The sequence below is a fragment of the Bos indicus x Bos taurus genome, chromosome 4 (assembly GCF_003369695.1).
Source record: "Bos indicus x Bos taurus breed Angus x Brahman F1 hybrid chromosome 4, Bos_hybrid_MaternalHap_v2.0, whole genome shotgun sequence".
NCBI classification, from domain to species: Eukaryota; Metazoa; Chordata; class Mammalia; order Artiodactyla; family Bovidae; genus Bos; species Bos indicus x Bos taurus.
The window spans coordinates 15,799,630-15,816,575 of record NC_040079.1 but is presented as its reverse complement, the minus strand read 5'-3'; the positions used below and the strand labels follow the sequence as shown (position 1 = coordinate 15,816,575).

The 16,946-nt window shown below is 50.0% G+C and overlaps 1 protein-coding gene and 1 long non-coding RNA gene across 2 annotated transcripts in view; one reads left to right on the top strand and one right to left on the bottom strand.

Annotated features, from left to right (window-relative positions):
• Positions 1-11,599, bottom strand: part of DENND2A (DENN domain containing 2A) — a 99,633-nt gene extending 88,034 nt beyond the window's left edge. The window contains exon 1 of the mRNA XM_027538834.1: positions 11,520-11,599. The gene's annotated coding sequence lies outside the window, so the exon portion shown is untranslated. The remainder of the gene's footprint in view (positions 1-11,519) is intronic.
• Positions 202-3,755, top strand: LOC113891133. Its single transcript, XR_003510672.1, has 2 exons — positions 202-1,214; positions 2,439-3,755. It is a non-coding gene; the product is annotated as an uncharacterized LOC113891133 (long non-coding RNA).
• Positions 11,600-16,946: the final 5,347 nt, after the last annotated feature.

Below are 16,946 nucleotides of genomic sequence, written 5' to 3'. Positions count from 1 at the left end.
GGACTTTGTTACGATATTAATAATGACAATACTAATACAACCTCCTCAACTTATCTGCAGGGCTGCAGAAAGTGTTAGTCACTCAGTTGGGTCCGACTCTCTACGACCCCCTGGACTGTAGTTCGCCAGGTTCCTCTGTCCATGGAATTCTCCAGGCAAGAATACTAGAGTGGGGAGCCACTCCCTTCTCCAGGGGATCTTCCACAACCTAGGAACTGAACCCGGGTCTCCTGCATTGCAGGCAGTTTCTATATCATCTAAGTCACCTGCAGACCAGACCCAGCCTCAATTGTTTGCAAGTGTGGTAAAGCCGTAAAACCTCTCAAACATACCATTACTGTTACAGTGTAATCTGCAAAAACTGGTTTTGAAATTGGAAAAGGAGCTGACCCCATTCCCTATTCATTAAAGCCAGGGCTCAGCCTCGAAGCCACAAGTGAAAGTTAGGAGGAACCCACCCCATTAGCATGGTCTGCTCGCCCGGACTCCGCTCCCCTCCCTCCCCGTTTTCTGGCTCCTTGGAAGCTGAGGCTCCATTGCTGTTTGTTTACTATCTATGCTTGGTGTTTTGTACTCAAGTTGTGTAATGCCTGGGAATGTGCTCTGTTTTATTTAGCTAAGTTTTGAGATATGGGCAATTTTTATTTAACCAATCTGAGCCAGCATGGATGGGTTTGAAATTAATCCACAAGATCAATCAAGGAGCTCAGCACATGAGGTGCTGCTGGGAAATACACACATGTAGGAACGGTCCCTGCCCTAGAGCTAGGGATAAAAGACGCAAACCCAATCAACCAATGGCAATGAAAGATTACAACCCTTCAACACCAGAAGATTAGTTTAAAAGTCTAGGGGATGCCTGACAACATGTTTAACAAAAGCCACAATATGAGAGGGGTTTAGGGACTAAATTCAAACCACAGTGGTAAGTGTTATGAAAGAAATATCACTGGAGGAATTTAGAAGTGGGCAGGCAATGAGAGTCAGAGGGGTCACCGACTGCTTCAGAGAAGACGTAGAATCTGGTGGCCCTTTGGACTAGTTGGGAGAGTCTTTCAGGTAAGGCAAGAGCATGAAGAAAGGGGACAGTATGTCCTGCCCTGGACATGAGACTGACGGTTGGACGGCTGCTCTGGGACATGTGGAAACACGGAGAGGAGGATGGAAGGACTGGCACATGAGACTTGGAGACATTCTGCAATCAGAAAGCGGAGGTATGGTGTGCTTCCCACAGAATATAAACAGGATACATGATAGAAGGGGCTTCCCAGGTGGCTCAGTGGTCAAGAATCTGCCTGCCAATGCAGGAGATATGGGTTCAGTCCCTGGGTGGGGAAGATCCCCTGGAGTAGGAAACGGCAACCCACTCCAGTATTCTTGCCTGGAGAATCCCATGGACAGGGCAGCCTAGAAGGCTGCAGTCCACAAGGTCACACAGAGTCAGACACAACTGAGTGACTGAGCAAGCATGTGCGTGATGGAAGATATGAACTGATATATTCAAGAGGAACATATAGATCAAGCAGCCAGAGGTAGAGATCTAAGAGTCTGGTGAGAGAACAACCCTGTGGGGGTGGAGAAGAACTGGGGATGCAGCCAAAGAACCAGTGAACGCGGACAAGCTCTCCCCGGAGGGAAAGTGAAGCCAAAGAAGAGAGTGAGGAACTGAGGTGTGGGGGTGACTCTCTCTTGACTGAGCTCTTTACCATGTTTCTTCATCTTGGTCTTCCATCTGGACAGAGAGGTCTGATGGCAGAACATCTGCCTTGGGCTTCTTTTTATTCCTCCACAATGTCTATTTGGACCAGATCTTGGTGTATTGTGGGTGCGGCGTGAATGCTTGTTGAATGAGAAGAAAAGGAATCAGTGAAGGAGATGTCTCCAGAGACAATTAGCATAACCCAGATGGTGTGGTGTCTCAGGGGAGGAAGCATTATTCAAAATGCTTCACAAAGGAGGGGCGTGGGCCCCAGCCTTACTGTTGACCCTTTCATGGCTGGATCTGGTTGTGGGGGTCCCAAAACAGTGGGACATCAGGAGTGACTATTCAGAGAAGCATTTCAGCCTTTTGACAAGCAGTGCAGACATGTCACTATAGCAATGTTATATCGACCGTGACCTGGGTCAGGCAAGTCACGTTAGGAAGTCATGTTAGGAAGCTCAGAAACCGAGAACAGTGAACTAGCTGTACAGTGGCTGCACCATCAGTAACGGGATGAAGTCTCTGCAGACAGTCGGGGATGGAGGCCAGATCTCAGGGACGTGAGGAGGAGCTTGTGGTCCTGCCCTGGGGGCTTGGGCAGGTGTTCTGTCTCCCCATCCTGAAAGCAGCCTTCTTCCTCTCTTGTTCTCCAGTCAACAGGCGGCCTGAACCCGGGCTGTGTACGTGTCTAGAAGCACTCTGACTCTTTTCCCTGTCACTCTTCCCTCTGTCCCAGGTCAAGGATCTTGGATTCCCTGAGTGCAGGTGAGAAGAGAGCCTGGAACAGGAACCTCTCTGGACTCTGCCTCTGCAGTGCCGGAATGGCCAAGTCTCATCACTTGGGGAAGCATCAAGAAGCCCCTCCTCTCTGATGTTTTTCTATCCTGTTAGATGCATCAGTTCAGCTGGTGGGTAAACAGAGCACTGGTCCCTGTTTGATGTCCTGGGAGCTGTGTGTGTTTATTGATTGTCACAGACACAGACGATGAAAAGGACCAGATGGAAAGGGATGTCAGGCAGCCAGGGATTTGTATGTGGGGTTGGCTGACCACACACTTCATTTCACATCTGAACGACTCCCACCTCCAGCTCAGAGCAGCGAGAGGGGAAATCCCTCTGGACCTGCAGCGAGCTAGAGACATTGCCATGGGAGAAGCCCAGCGCCCCAGCATGCTGCTTTGGTGGTCCGTGTCTTCCTAGCTGCTGCCCTGACCAAGTCAGTGCCTGAGAAACTGGTCCCACTCCAGCTGCAGGGATGCAGGTTCTACGTCTCAGGCTGCCCCAACACTCCTGCTCAGTGACCGAATCAGTGCTCTGTGGTTTCTCCCCCAGCTAACCTCTCTCCTGACCATGCAAGGCCAGTTTGAATCCTGATTTGTGGCACAATTTCCCACAAATACCTCTGCTCGGTCATCTGGGAGGTTGAGTCTGTATTTCCCAGGGACGTGAGAAGCACACATAAAATTATAGAAGGTTCTGCTTTAATGGTTCCAATCTGCTGGGAAAAGGCAGCTGTATTTTCTTCCACAGTGAGCTGTGGGAAGTAGGGACAGTGGTACCCATCTTCTCTGACTCGGTTAGCAGGAAGGAGTTGACACGCAGCACTGGGTGAGCCCCAGGACCCTTCCTCCTTCCCTGCACTCAGGTCTTTACTCTAGGGGGGAGTTAAGAAAAGCTGGGGGCAGAGGGGTGACACGAAATCATGTCCCTGGGTTGGTACACTTAGAGCTGCAGGAAGAATGGATGGGCATGTCCAGCTCTTTGCCAGCTAGCAGTTTGCAGGGACGCTCCCAGCACAGACTGGCTGGCTGTATAGCAATTAATAATTTATTTTTTTGTTTGTTAATGGCAAAATAGCAATAGACAAGTAGAAAACAATATATACCAACCCAGACAATGTGGTAGATCATATCCTTAGATATTACCCATTCTACTATAAGAATTATTTTTATATTTAAAATTTGATATTGTCCCTTTCAAGTAAATACTTTCACGAGTACTTTAAGAAAAAAATGAAGAGAAGTGTGTTTAAATAAAACAAACAAACAATTTATCTTTAGTGCTCCTTTTTTACTTTCCAAGTGTCCCACTTTGTATATATAGTTACTCTATCTGTTGCACAAAGTTGATTTGCAGAGAACTTAGGGCTAAATCAAGTCCAACCCTGTGACACAGACAGACAGGATTAAAAAGCAGAGACATCATTTTGCCAACAAAGGTCCATATAGTCAAAGCTATGTTTTTTTTTCCAGTAGTCATGTATGGATGTGAAAGGTGGGCCATAAAGAAGGCTGAGCACCAAAGAACTGATGCTTTCAAACTGTGGTGCTGGAGAAAACTCTTGAGAGTCCCCTGGCCTACAAGGAGATCCAACCAGTCAATCCTAAAGGAAATCAACCCTGAAAATTCATTGGAAGGACTGATGCTGAAGCTCCAATACTTTGGCCACCTGATGTGAAGACCGACCCCACTGGTAAAGACCCTGATGCTGGGAAAGACTGAAGACAGGAGGAGAAGGGGGTGGCAGAGGATGAGGTGGTTGGAGGGCATCACTGACTCAGTGGACATGAATTTGAGCAAATTCCAGGAGACAGTGAAGGACAAGGGAGCCTGGGGTGCTGCCGTCCATGGGGTCACAAAGAGTCAGACATGCCTTTGTGACTGAACAACAGCAACGTGGTAGCGAAAGAGGAAGGCTCCTTGCATTATTTCCCTGGGCTGGCTCTTATGTGTGACCCACTCTGCCCATTCCAGGTTTCAGCCTACACCATTATGTGAACTCGTGGTTATATGAGATCAAGATTTTCGGAACACAAACTGACAGAAGAAACAATATTGGGACAATTTGTTGGATGACGAGCTATAAGCCATAGAAAAATTCTTAGAAACTCTAGTTTCAATGTTGCCTTGAAAATTTTAACAAAACTCAAAATAATAGATTGCCTCTATGAATGTACCACACAATTTCTAACTTAAATAGAAATTCATAGTAAATTCAGTGGGGAACGAGGGTAAGAGAGGTAATACTATTTTACAATTTTTGAAAAACTGAGTATCAAAATCTCATTTTATACATATACACAATGGAATATTGCTGCTGCTACTGCTGCTAAGTCACGGCAGTCGTGTCCGACTCTGTGCGACCCCACAGATGGCAGCCCACCAGGCTCCCCCGTCCCTGGGATCCTCCAGGCAAGAACACTGGAGTGGGGTGCCATTTCCTTTTCCAATGCATGAAAGTGAAAAGTGAAAGGGAAGTCGCTCAGTCGTGTCCAATCCTCAGCGACCCCATGGACTGCAGCCTTCCAGGCTCCTCCATCCATGGGATTTTCCAGGCAAGAGTACTGGAGCGGGGTGCCATTGCTTTCTCCGACAATGGAATATTACTCAGCCATAAAAAGGAATGCATTTGAGTCATTTCTAATGAGGTGGATGAACCCAGAGCCTATTATACAGAGTGATGTAAGTCATAAAGAGAAAAATAAATATACTAACACACATATATGGAATCTAGAAAGATGGTGCTGAAGAATTTATCTGCAGGGCAGCAATGGAGAAACAGACACAGAGAACAGACCTATGGACACAGGGAGAGGGGAGGAGAGGGTGAGATGTATGGAGAGAGTAACATGGAGACATACATTATCATATGTAAAACAGATAGCCAACGGGAATTTGCTGTACGTCTCAGGAAACTCAAACAGGGCTCTGTATCAACCTAGAGAGGTGAGATGGAAGGGAGGTTCAAGACGGAGGGGATACATGTATACCTATGGCTGATTCATGTGGATGTTTGATAGAAAACAACACAATTCTGTAAAGCAATTATCATTCAATTAAAAAATAAATTGGGCTTCCCTGGTGGCTCAGCTGGTAAAGAATCCGCCTGCAATGTGGGAGACCTGGGTTCTATCCCTGGGTTGGGAAGATCCTCTGGACAAGGGAAAGGCTGGAGATCTCCAGTCCCTGGAGAATTCCATGGACTGAATAGTCCATGGGGTCGCAAAGAGTCAGACATGACTGAGCAACTTTCACTTAAAAAATAAATAAATTAAAAAAAAAAAGAATCTCATTTCATTAAAATATCCATCACTGGGCACGGATATATTCAATATACATTTGGCTTTGAAATCTTTTAATTTAGCAATTCCACCTCTGGGAATTTATATACAGAAATGTTGGAACAAGTGCTGGAGAGTATTTACAGTGGCTAAAATCAGAAGCAACTAATTACTCATCAGCAGACAGTGTGTTAAAGAAATAAAGTCAATTCATGCAAAAGAAGACTAGGTAGCTGTTGGAAAGGACTATGTTATGTCCCACATGGAATTATTCTCACATAATACTGTTAAGTTATTCCACTTTTCTAACAAACAAACTAATATACTACATGTAAAGAAAAGAAGTCTAGGGGGATTTAATATACATACCGAACAGTGACCACCTCTGAGGAGGGAGTAAGTATGGGGAAAATTTTCACTGTGTTCTTTTTTTGTTGTTCAGTTGCTAAGTCATGTCCAACTTTTTGCAACCCCATGGACAGCAGCTGTCCTTTTTATGTATTGCTTGGGGCTTCCCTGATGGCTCAGCTGGTAAACGATCCACCTGCAATGCAGGAGAACTGCGCTCTATCCCTGGGTGGGGAAGATCCCCTGGAGAAGGAAATGGCAACCCACTTCAATATTCTTGCCTGGGAAATCCCATGGACAGAAGACCCTCGAAGGCTTTAGTCCATGGTGTCCCAAAGAGTCGGACACACCTGAGTGACTAGCACTTAAATGTTTTATAATAAGGATAGTTTTTATAGTTTACATATAAATACATACATGTGTATATAAAAGTAATCTTAAAGTTTTACTTTTAAAAAAAAATTTTTTTTGGCCACACCATTCAGCAGGTGGGATCCCAGTTCCCTGACCAGGGATCCAACCCGTGTCCCTGCATTGGAAGCACAGAGTCCCAACCACTGGACCCCCAGGGAAATCCTCAATCTGAAAGTTTTAAAGTACACTTTTATAGAAAACAAAAAAGGAAATGTGTTTGCTACTCTGCTTGAACTGGTCTGACAGCCCTCCTGATAAAATACGCAAGCTCTTACCATCCTGCCCTCCTCTCCTGCTGAAGCGAAGCATGGATCCTCGGGTTCCCCAATACAATACAGATCCTCTTCCCTAAGCTTGCTGCAAGGCTGACTCACCCCTTCCTTCTCTAAGGCTCGGGGAGGGGGGAGTGTTGGGAGGGAACCATAACTTGACTGTTAGTAGTTCAGCCAGTTGGAAAACGGGGTCTCAGACTCATCCCTCTCTCAGCTGACCACAGGCCAAGGATGAATGTGTCAAAGGGAAGCCAATTCTGGCCTCCTGTTGGCAAAGGGCTTAACTTCTAGGCAAACTTAGCTGGGATTAATTTTTGCCCATATCGGACAATGATTTTAACACAAGGGTCAGGATGGTCTGATTCTGGCTTCCCTTCTTTTGGGGCTAAATGTAGAGAACTGAGTCAAAGGACTGAGTCACTCAGTCACTCCAGTTCCAGCACTGACTCGCCTCCCATCATTAAAGGGACAGTTGTGTCTGAGTTCCTCAGCTGGGAGGCCAGTGCAGGGGTTTCAAAGAACCCAGGTGCCTGTGGCAGCTGTCTGGTTCTGGTGGAGGAAGAAGGGACCACGCCTGGGACACAGGAGACTGGGTATGACACAGGCCCAAGAAGGGGTCTCTCACTCTCGAGTAACTGTCAGACATTCCATGGACCCTCAGGAAGCAAAATAAAGGGGGCAGGTTCCAGAGAGCGTGGGGGAGGCTGAGTCACCTTTGCCCATAGCCAAAGCAGCAACTGCTTGCAAGCTATACTCGAGGGTTTTGGGGAAAGCCATTGAGCCTCAAAATACTACTCCTATTATCCTATGATAGCTACTGAAATTCAGCTCTTAGAGATTTTTTCCTTTTGACTGAGACTTTATGCATGTTAAATGGCAAGCTACTTCTCCCAGCTTCTTTCCAATCTAGAAGACAGAGGTCGGAGAACATATATACTTGAATATCAGGAGGGAAATAGAAAGAATCCACAGCTTAGAGGCTCAGAAATCAAGACAGACAGAACTATATGGGTCCCAGGCAGAGAGAGAAAGGTACCAAAGATTTTCAGTTTTGGCTAAGGTGAAGCACTGCATCCGATAGTATTAGACCAAGCAGACCTAACTGTAGAAGGCCTGTGATTATGCTTTTAGACTTACTGTTAAAAACTACTTTATACACATATACATACTAGCCTCTTACCTGTATCTGTTCAAGGTGGCTTTAGATCTTGATGGTGAAGGCTGACTAGCCAGCTGATTTCATTGTAAGCAACAGGCTTCCAAATTTTAAAATCTACAAGGTCTTTGTTTTTGGAATCTGCGATTTCAGTCCCCTCTGGTGACGAGCCCTCTAGGTGATGGCTAAAAGCAACCTCGCTCAACTGTGGAAGTACCTTAAAATCACCTGGGACCTTTTAAAAATACTGATACCCAGGGCCTGTTCTTAGAAATTTTGATTGACTTGGTCTGGAGCGGGGCCTGGGCATCAGTTGTTTAAAATAAACGCCTCCCCTCAGCACTTAAACGTGTATTCTAAGGTGTACCCTGAGTTTAAAATGCTAAGAATTGTGATGGGAGGGCAGATGGGGTAGATTATCATTACCGCGTCGTTAAATTACCTACTCAACTTAAGACTTCTACAGTGGGCAAGCAGTGCTTTAAACTTTGGAGGGCACGTTAAGAATGCACTGACATAGATTCTGCAGCTTCACCCTTCTGCAGAAACCAATAGGAAGGGCCTGGCCAGATGAGCGGCGGAGTGCAGAACCACCCAGCTCACACCCCCTGTTCCTCTGCAACATTCCTTACGTTGCAGTGAACAGTTTTCCTGCCCTCCCTGACCTCAGCAGAGTAGAGCTCTGGTGTCTTGAGCCCCACCCTTTCCCCCACCCCTAGGAGAAGCCTTAACATTAGGTCGGAGGGCACAAAGGCCTGGACAACTGGGAGAACCGGACTTACCCAGCTAAACGGGATCCTCAGATGCTCCTTTCACTGTTTCTCTTTGGTCAGGATTTCCGAAGCCAATCTTCACAACACTCTGCCTTACCAGGTTCCTTTTCCAGACCAGTCTCAGCCCACCTGCCTATGGGCTATACCAGGATTTTCCTGCTTCCCCCTTCATGGCTGGGCACTGGGATGCTGTGCTCGCTACATTCATCAGAGTAGGTATCATCTCTTCCTCCATTGGAGTGCCCATGGCTCCTCCATAGGATTCCCTGGGCCCGCACTGCCCTATGTCGCCACTGCCCACAGGCCTGAGCTAGCTGCATTCGGCACCCCACAGAAATCCAGTATGTCCTCAAGTCATAACAGGAGGATGGTATAGGAAAATGGTCATGTGGAGATTTATCTTCCCATCTTTTGTAACACTGACAGTGAAGGTTTTTTTTTTTTTTTCCTCTGTTACTCTTTAGTCTTTACACAAACTTCCACATGACAAATTCCCAGTTGAGTTCAATTCCAGGAAAAAATTTGTCCTGAAAATGAATTTGTATGCTTTCTCTTGTCCAAAATCCCAAACTGTGCAATCCAGAGTATTTTTGTTTGTCTCTAAGCTGCCAGAGAATTCCGAGCCAAATTTATTGTCCAAGTGTTGTAATCTGCTAAATACAGGCCATTCAAAATCTCCATTCCTTTTGCTTTGCTCTGTTTTCTCCTGAGCGTCTCTGCATTTAGTTCTCGTCTAAGTCATCTGACCCTGTCCCCAAGTCTGCCACCAGGTCCCACCTCTTTATCTCTTGGCTCTTTCCATCCACGTCACCACTGCCGTCACCCTGCGGGTCAGTAACTGCAGCTTGGGTGCTGCAAGGCCTCCGTCTCCTCCTCTCTGAGCCTCCACCCAGTAAGCAGAGTGAACTTTCTAGAATACAGAGTGATCTCCTGGCTCCTGCTTCAGGGAGATCCTTCTTCCTTCTGGGAATTACAACCATGAATTCTCCCCACACTTGCCTGTTCCTCTCCCTCCTCGGTGACACTGCACAGGCTGTTCCCTCAGCCTGAAACAACCTTCTCTGCTTTTGCTTTGTTGGTGAAGAGTTTTCAGGGCTCAGCCTGGCCTTACCTATTCTGTGGGCGTCCCTGCTCTGGGTTCCCCAAGGACACGGCACTCACGGTGAGGCCAGATGCCAACTGGATTTAGTTTTCTGTCTGACTACCCAGCTAGGATGGTAAGCGCCTGGAAGGAAGGCAGATACCTTATGCCCTTAGCCTAGCGCTTAGAGTTGCTAAGTGAATGAATACACAACACAGGAAAAAGGAAAAGAAGGGAAAGTGTTAGTCGCTCAGTCGTGTCTGACTCTTTGTGACCCCGTGGACTGTTGCCCACCAGGCTTCTCTGTCCATGGGATTCCCCAGGCAAGAATACTGGAATGCGTGGCCATTCCCTTTTTTAGGGGATCTTCCCGACCCAGGGAATAAATCCAGGTCACCCATATTGCAGGTAGATTCTTTACCATCTGAGCCACCAGGGAAGCAGGGTTCGAATCTTCCAGAATAAAAGGACTGAAAGAAGGTCAGCCTTTTCACTGCCTTTCCTAAGAACAGTTACTCTTTGCCCTTGACTTCTTGTAGAATTCTGCTCATTGTAGGCAGCCCACCCCAAAGATGCTTCTGCTTCACTCCTCTGGTGTGTTTGATACTTGATGACTGGCAAGCAGAAAGGATATTGTTCTTTTCTCTTATGTAGTAACCACCGCAGGTGTAGGTTTAAAAACAAAATTACTGTAGCGCCTACTACAACTCTGGGGCCATTATTACGCTGGAACATCCAGAACCTTAGAGAAGTCATAGTCCTAAAGTGTATCTCAACACCAGCTAAAAGCCCCCTGGCTCCTTCCCCAACTTGCTGTTTTAGTCGCTCGGGCCTGTCTGACTCTGTTGAGGGCATGGACCGTGGCTCGCCAGGCTCCTCTGTCCATGGCATTTCCCCGGCAAGAATACTGCAGTAGGTTGCCATTTCCTTCTCCAGGGGATCTTCCCCACCCAGGGATCGAACCAGAGTCTCCTGCATTGGCAGGAGGATTCCTTACCACTGAGCCATTGGGAAGCAGCTGGTAAAAAACAAAGTCAATGCCCTACCCCTGCCCCAATCTCTGCCCCTGGAGGGCAACGTCCAGATTCCCCACCCGATGCCCTCCAGGACAGGATTCCTCGGCTGAGGTCTAGCTCTCTGCTGTGGTTTGAATCCAGTTCCCTGTGACCCTCCTAAATATCTTTCTATCCTGTGTTGAGACTCCCCCCTGGATTCCATCTGCTGCCAACCCCATCCTGAGGCGGAAAGCGGGAGAAATAAGATCATGCAATCATCTTCACCTTTCTGCTTTCTTAACACTACAAAAAGTCTGACCACAGTGGGGGGCGGGGGGAGGTCTGGCTGCTCAGCTTTTCCCGGTTCTTGCTAAACACACACACACACTCACGCCCCTGGGACTCAGCTCGGCGGAGGGCGGGGGCTCTGCCCGGTTTCTGCTGGTTTCCCGGGCGCGGGACCACGGCCTCGGGAGCTCCCGAAAGGACGTCCGGACAACACTTTGCTCTAGTCCCGCAGATCGAGCTGCAGCGCCTCTATCCCCACGTCCGCACGCGGGAAACCCCGTCTTTGGTTTGCAGAGAGCCACTCACTTCACGGCTCCGGGTCGAGGCAGCTCTGGCCGTCGTCTTTCTCCCCCCCACAAAACCCTCTCCCCGCGCGTCCCCTCCTTGGTCCCCCCGCGTCCCCTCCAGCGTCCCCCGGCCCGGCCCTACCTCCTGGCTGGCCGCGGCTCCGCGGGCTCCGAGGCGCAGCTCGGGGGCGCTCGGGCGGGCGGGGGCGGCGCGCGGCGGGGGCCCGGGGCGCCATGGCCCGCAGTCCCCCGCGCTCTTGTCGGCCGGGCCTCTCCCCGCTCCCCGCGCTCGCGTGCCCGCCGCCTGGCCGCCGTGGGCGAGTGGAGGGCGGCCCCTTCCTCTGGCGGCGGCGGCTCTGAGCCGGGCCGCCCCCCGCCCGCCGGCGCTCAGTGAGCTCACCCGCAGCTGGCGGGCGCCCGGCCCGTTGCCACGGCAACGCCTCTCCCAGGGCAGCGCGGACCCTAGAGCGGCTCCGGTAAACAGGACCTTCTGCCGGACTCTTCCCCTCGCCCTTTTTTTGGGGTGTGGGGGTGTGGGGGGAGGAGATGGCGGCTTAACCCTTTCTTTGCTGGAGACCACCGAGTGGCCGGCTGCGTCTCCACCCGGCCGGAGGGTTTATTCGCGCTCAGCGCTCAGCGGGGCTCTGAGCCCTTGAGACAGATGCTGCGGAGTGACCGCGACACTCCCTGCCCTCAGTTCACTCCAGTCGTTGTAACGCGTTAGTGGGAGCGTCGACTGGGGTTCAGGCGCAGGACTTGGGGTGGGACGTCCGAGGCAGAGTCAGCCACCACCCTTGGCTCTGCAGCTCCAAGTCGGTCCGCACCGAGACGCTGACCGAGAAAGCCCAGGGCCCCTGAGCGCGGGGCACGAGACTCCGAACCGGGCGCCCGTGGTGGGTGGGGGGGGGGGGGGGGGTGGGGGTCAGGAAAAGCTTCCTAGAGGAAAAGCGACTTTATGGCGCCTGCTGCCACCGCTCGCAGAGGACAAAAGATCAGGGGACAAAGCTTGATCTTTTGATTTTGATTTAGAACTGCCAAAGAAGAAGTCCACGTGAAAATGCTGTGGGCCGTGCCGGGACCGCGGAAAGTTGATGAGCAGGAGTTCCCTGCTGAAAGGGAGATGGAGCTGGCAGTGTGACTTGTGGGTGTGGGGGAAGGCTCCACGCCCATCTCGATCTCCCAGGAAAGTCATTCTTGTCTTCAGTCCTCGGATTCCTAAAAGGCGGAACTAAAGCCTAAGCAAGGCAAGAGAAGGGAAAGAGAATGAATTCAGAGAAGAGGTGTGCAGGAGAGAGGGGAAAGAAAAAGGACTGTAGAAAGTGGGGAACGTTAGATGGGGAACGTTAGATACCGCCCAGGCAGTTCCTACAGACAGAGGACCTGAGGTCTGAGGGGCTTATTCAGATATCACAGTTACAAAGATGGAAAAGCTGTCTCCTCCTTTGCTGAGAGGTTTGCTCATTCTACAAGATCTTTGAAGCTTTTGTAGACTTCCTTAAATCTCCCCAGACTCCACCATACCATACCCATTTCAACTGAACACGTTAAACATGCCTGTGTGGGATGTGAAACTTCCTTGACCGGGATCGAACCCAGGCCCTGTGCAGTGGAAGGTGTGGAGTCTTAACCACTGGACTACCAGGGAAGTCCTAAACATGGTTAACTTTCCGAATACAAATTTGCAAGGTGTAAGCAGTATTTTTTTTTTTTTTAAGTGTAAGCATTTATTGTTTTGTTTGCTAAAGCATCATTCAGTAAGTTTTCACTTCACAAAAAAAGATCAGAGACTTGGCTTCTTGACTCCCCAGTCCTGGGATATCATGAGGCAAACTGGCAAAGTGGAGAAAAGAGCAAATGGAGAATAATTGACCTGAGAGGTCCCCCAGGGGGGTCCCTCAAACCACTGCACAGAACAGGTCAGTCACCTTCAGGGTTGTGGCTTTCAAACCGCCAGTCACATTTCAAGTGGGCAGTCAGAGAGGAGGCCAGGGAGCCCCTTATGGTGTCCCCTGATGGCAGGCCACCACTCCTTGGTCTGCTCCTTTGTCGTTGAATTCTGCACACTGACTTGTTTTAGAAAATTTTCCCTGCCTTAGCTCATCAGGTCAGACTCTGATGGGCAATGTTGGGGCCTATGTGTTGCAAGTTTCTGTCCCTGCCTGCCTGTCACAGCCCCTAACCGCACTGCTCCTTAGGGCTGGCTGCTGCATCCCTGGGCCATCCCATGGTTGACCCTGACACCAGAGCCCTCCTTCCCTATGTGCTCCCGTCCCAGCTGGCTCCCTGGAGCTTTCCCCAGTTTGATGTTCCCCCTGGTCCCTCCCCAGTCCTGGCTCTCCAGCTCCAGGGGGCAGGGTAGCCCTCCAAGGGATTGGCAGGGAGGTGTGCCTTAGAACTTGGAAGACCCTCTCAGCAGTCCTCTCTTCTCCCTGGTCTCCCTGACTGTCCTCAGATTTTCCCCACATTGGAAAACAGGCTTGGAGCTGGAGGTAGTGCCTGGCTTCAGTCTGGAAAGGTGCTGATGGGAGGAGGGGGGACGGAGTTCATTTTTCCTGAACTTGAATCCTGCTTTCTCCACCTAGAGCAGCCACAAGTTACAGCAGACCATCTCTTATCCCTGCCCTCCTCTTCCTTCAGCATCCTGATGAAGAGTACCGGGTCTGGGACAGACGGCCAAATTTGGCTCTGGAGCAGGTTGCTTGGCCTCTCTAACTGGGAGCCTCTTCAACTGTGCGCTGGAAATAGCAGGTGTACCCACCGCAGGGTATTGTGGGAATTAAAGCATATCTTCAAGTAAAGGATGTAGTACCAGGCCTGGCCCATGGGGGGCACTCTCCCTCAGCTCCTGTATGTTGTTGGTGGTGGTTCTGTGGCTAAGTGGCGACGTCATGGACTGCAGCACGCCAGGCTTCTGTGTCCTCCGCTATCTCCTGGAGTTTGCTCAAACTCACGTCCATTGAGTTGGTGATGCCATCCAACCATCTCATCCTCTGTTGCCTCCTGCTGTCCTCAATATTTCCCAGCAGCAGGGTCTTTCCCAGTGAGTCGGCTCTTCGCATCAAGTGGCCAGTGTATTGGAGCTTCAACATCAGTCCTTCCAATGAATATTCAGGGTTCATTTCCTTTAGGATTGACTGGCTGGATCTCATTGCAGGCCCAGGGACTCTCAAGAGTCTTCTCCAACACCACAGTTCAATGCTTTAGTGCCTGGAAAATCCCATGGACGGAGGAGCCTGATGGGCTGCAGTCCATGGGGTCGCTAAGAGTCGGACACGACTGAGCGACTTCCCTTTCACTTTTCACTTTCGTGCATTGGAGAAGGAAATGGCAACCCACTCCAGTGTTCTTGCCTGGAGAATCCCAGGGACGGGGGAGCCTGGTGGGCTGCCGTCTATGGGGTCGCACAGAGTCAGACACGCCTGAAGTGACTTAGCAGCAGCAGCAGCTTTCTTTATGGTCCAACTCTCACATTTGTAAAACCATAGTTTTGACTATCGGGCCTTTGTTAGCAAAGTGATGTCTCTGCTTTTTAATACGCTGTCTAGGTTTGTCATAGCTTTCCTTCCAAGGAGCAGTTTTGATTTCATGGCTTCGGTCACCATCCGCAGTGATTTTGGAGCCCAAGAAAATAAAATCTGTCACTGCTTCCTCTTTTTCCCCTTCTGTTTGCCATGAAGTGATGGGACCGGATGCCTGTTTGTTATTCTTTCCCTAATCTCTCATTTCTTTGCAGGAGTATAGTGGCACTCAGGGGTCAAGGAGGGAGGAGGGCAGCAGGCCGTGTTTCTTCTCTCCTGAGTTGAATTTCTGCCTCCCCCTACCCTTTATTGGTCCAGGGCCTTCAGCCTGAGCATGGCCATCAGCCCAGAGCTGACATCCCCTCAGTATAAGCCAAGTGAAGGAGAACCGTGGGACCTGGAGAGGGAGGCTAGTCTGAATCAGACGGGGCGAGAACCTGAGAAGCAGCCTTTGAACCTCTAGTCTCCCCCAAATTGCTGAATGTCTGTTTAACTTCCTTTGAGATGCTAAACACTTCCTGAGCATCATCTCCTCAGTCCCAGGCACTTCATCTCTGTCAGGGCACCTGATCCATTCCATGCTCCTAGGCAATTAGAGATCACCCCTACCATTTTCTGGGTGGGAAAACCAAGTTCTAAGAGGTGATGTGACTTATTCGAGGTCACACAGGTCCCAGCCTTTTTGTCAAACCAGGTTGCCTGAGAGCAGGGGCTATCCCCAGTATAAGTCACTCTGGAGGGGGGATTCTGGATAAGCATTTAACCCTCGTCCCACTCTGGAAGCCACAGGCATCTCTGAAACCCCTCCCTAGAGATAACCCTGCTGGGGTTTGTTGTTTTTTAAGTTGCTGAGTCATATCCGACTCTTTGTGACCCCATGGACTGTAGCCCACCAGGCTTCTCTGTCCATGGGATTCTCCAGGCAAGACTATTGGAATAGGTAGCCATTCCCTTCTCCAGGGGATGTTCCTGACGCAGAGATCGAACCTGGGTCTCCTGCACTGCAGGCAGATTCTTTACCATCTGAACCACCAGAGAAGCCTGGTGGGTCACTGTGACCCATTCCTTTCCAACTTCTTGCCAGAATGAACTTCTCTCTCAGTGCCAGTGGCCTGCCAGTGGCATACTTGCAAGTCATACACAGTGTAAATGATAAATGAGAGGTTTGGTTGTTTTTAAATTTCTATTATTTTATCTAGAGAGCTGGCATGGAGAAGGAAATCCTTTATCTGTGTTCTGGGCCGTCGTGACATTTGGATGAGGTCGAGCAAGGAAGGAGGCTGTCTTTGGGGCAGACAAAGTGCACAGCCCCACTTTGACACACCCTTGGTGAGGATTCTCCTTATCCCTCGACCTGAGCCCGTGGAGCCATCTGGGCTGGCAGCCGGGCTTCCTCCATCTTCCACAGCCATCCTACTCCTTGCCTCCCCAGGAAGCCATCTCCTGCCTGCTGTTCTGGGCTCTCATTGCATCCGTGGCCCTTTCTCCCCAGCCTGGAGACAGCTGGATGCGAGCTCCTGCCCGGCCCACCACAACCCCTGGCTGCCTCCCTCTGAGGAAATAAAACCAAGTCAAGCATCCCACCCAAACCTCAGACCCAGGCTTGGTTTGTTCTTGGTCTGGAATCAAATGTTGTCCAGGAGGTATGGGATGGGCGGGGAAGTATGAGGCTGGGGAAGTGGAGGCCACCCAGGGGAAGGGTTGAGAGGAGCCTGGACCAAGGACCCTGGGCCTCCTATATCACCCCCTGGCTTCGAGGGACCTGTCTTTTTGGCACACCGCCACACCCCGCCCCCGCGCCGCTTCATGCTCTCCTGTCCTCTATTTCTTGTACTAGGGCTGGGAGATTGGAAGCTGTGGGGGCCCTGTAGGGGGCGCTGTGGAGTAAGTGGCATTTGTTTATCACTTCCTGGTGGCTCAGACAGTAAAGAATCTGCCTGCAATGCAGGAGACCTGGGTTCCATCCCTGAGTCAGGAAGATCCCCTGGAGAAGGGAAAGGCTACCCACTCCAGTATTCTTGCTTGGAGAATCCCATGGGTAAAGGAGCCTG